The sequence below is a fragment of the Numida meleagris genome, chromosome 22, assembly GCF_002078875.1.
Source record: "Numida meleagris isolate 19003 breed g44 Domestic line chromosome 22, NumMel1.0, whole genome shotgun sequence".
Lineage (NCBI taxonomy): Eukaryota > Metazoa > Chordata > Aves > Galliformes > Numididae > Numida > Numida meleagris.
The window spans coordinates 2,842,786-2,845,441 of NC_034430.1; positions in this window are offsets into that span (position 1 = coordinate 2,842,786).

A 2,656-nucleotide genomic window follows, 5' to 3' on the forward strand; every position below is an offset into this window, starting at 1 on the left:
ACAAACATCCTTGCACGCGTGTACACATACGCATTCCATACGAGCAGGGACTCCTCTAGGCAGGGGAAAATAGTTTAGAAGAATGCTCAGGTGTCGAAATGAATCCAGTCAGCACCTTTTATGCTTCTTTTAGCTGCCTTTTAACATTTCTTCCAAACTTTCCCTCCCTTGCTCCTGGTCCCCGCATGTTTCTGTTCTGCCCCTGATCACAGCAGAGCCGACACTTTCCCGATGCTGCATCAATGTGAGCACGAGCAATGCTGCCCGGGATGGGAACTGACTGTTCCCGGGTGCTCCAGCTCAGCCCTGCTCAGCCCAAACTCTGAGAGCTCGTTGTGTTGCAAACTGCCGAGCGCATCCTTCCTCCTCCAGAGTTTGGAAGAGCACGACAGCAGAGCTGCGAGGAAGACAAACACCGGGGGCGGAGCTGGCGCTCCCCAAAATCAAATCCAACGGAAGGAAACTCACTGGAAAAGCGGTGTCTTCCCCAAAGTACGAAGAAATAAGGAAGGACGGACACAGCGCTGCTCCCTCCTCTGCTCAGACCGGGCCTGGCAGCGCCCAGAGGTGACAATGGGAAAGCTGAGCGCTACCAAACCACCCAGAACGGCTCTTGTCACTTTGGATGCCATCGGGGTCCCAAAGCACATGGGCTGATTCACTTTCCACCATCCTATTTTTTTTTAAAAAAGAAAGAAGTCAGCACCGGAGGAGGCAGCGCTGTGTTGCGGGGCAGATCTGCTGGGTTGTAGCATCTTGATTCTTCTCCTATCAAAACCATTTTACGGCCGAAATTAGGGAGGGGGACGGCAGCTGTTGGCCCCGTGTTAAGCGCTGCCGCCTGATGGGTGATGCTCTGGAATATCTTTGAGCTCTGGAATATCTTTGAGCTCTTCCCAATTCCCCACTGGGAAACCCCAGGGGCAGAGGAGCCGAGTCTGACGGCGTAACTTGGCCCAACCCCATGTCACACTGCGTAACATCCTATAGCATCTTCACAGCTCTTTCCTCCGGGTGCTCTCGCTCCTTCCTTTGCCACGCACAGGACCACGAGTGGCTCCTCTGGTTTATTTGGGCGAAGGCACAGAGTTATTTCATCCTTTCAGGCGGTGATAACTCATCTAATAGCCCCATTACATCCGGCCCCGCGCGGGCGCCTGACCGCTGGGCGGGATGAGATCAGCTGTTTTGTCTGCTAAGAAAGAGGAGGATTTGGGGCATTAGGAAAAGGCGGTGATTTGAGAAAATAGCGGGGACTTATTAGAGGCAAAGGACTGGATGGTGGTGTAATAGGTAGAGATAAAGAAAGAGGGAAGCAAAGGGAGGGGGGAGAGGGAGAGAGGGTGGAGTGGAGGCGACAGAGGGGAAAAAAGCAGAAGGTAAAAACGTGGGGTGTGGGATGGCTGAAATCCCTCCGGGGCTGTGCAGTGCTGGGGGACACGCAGCTGGGTCATGTCCTCAGGAACAAGGGTTAATTGTTCTGTGGCAAGAAGTGGTGTTCGGAAATAAGCCAAAAAAAAGGAAGGTTTGGGTGTGGGTGCCCCGCTCAGTACAGGGCAGCTCCTGCAACCCACCCGTCCCATGGGTGCTGGGGGAAGGCGGGCCATCCCTGCTCCATCACTTTCCCTTTTATGAGTGAGAGGAACAAATCTTCCCCAAAGCGCTGCCAAGAGGCTCAAAAGCCCCAAATCCTGTCTTTTTGTCCCCGACACAGAGGAACCCAGAGATGCAGTGACAACACGAGGGCTGCGCTGCAGACTGCCGTCGCCGAACACCCTGGAGCTGCAAACATTTATCCTTGGAATGGGAACCAGGGTTTCGGCAGAGACCATTTGCAATCACGGAGAGGCCTTCGTTTTTTCTGCAAATGACTGCACTTGAAGAGTGATTACTTCATTTTAGCTCGATTGCTCCTGCAGGCGCTGGGGGCTGATGGCAACGTGAGATGGGGTGGGGAAGGGAAGGGGCTGCAGTCCCAGGGACCAACCCAGGGCTCTGGGTGCAGCACGCATTGGAGCCATGGGGGCCGAGGGAGTACGGGGACACAGCTGTCCCCAGGGCACTGCCATGCTCCCAGGCCATGTGCTGCTCCATGGCAGGAAAGCTGGCCCACAGACAGCATCCAGTCCCTGCTCCTTCTCCTCCTCCCCCCTGAGCAGACCTGGCTGCAGCTCGGTGCTGCAGACTGGTGCATCCTGCTCTGTGCACAGCCCTGCAGCTGGCACCAGGCTGGCACCGGGGTGAACCCACGGATGCACAGAGCCACGTGCCAGCTGCAGACCTCAGTGGTGCAGAACGGTGGGGGGTTTAGCTTTAATTTTGCCGGTGAATGACAAAAAGGCCGTGCTAGGAGGGAACGGTGCTCCTACCTGGATGGATTTCACCCCCTAGGGATAAAACAGGCTCAGGGTGCAGCAGCAGCACAGAGCATGCAGTGGGAGGAGCTGAGCTGGATGGCAGAACTCAGCACCCCCCAGCCTTTGAGAAAACATTTTCCCTCTGTGGAGGGTGTGGGTGAACAAGGGCCCTTTCATCCCCTGGCACTGCTATGTCCCTGTGGGCCCTGTGCAGATTATTCCTCCTTTTGTGCCCTTTGGATGCTTTTTCTCCCTTCCCTTCCCTTCCCTTCCCTTCCCTTCCCTTCCCTTCCCTTCCC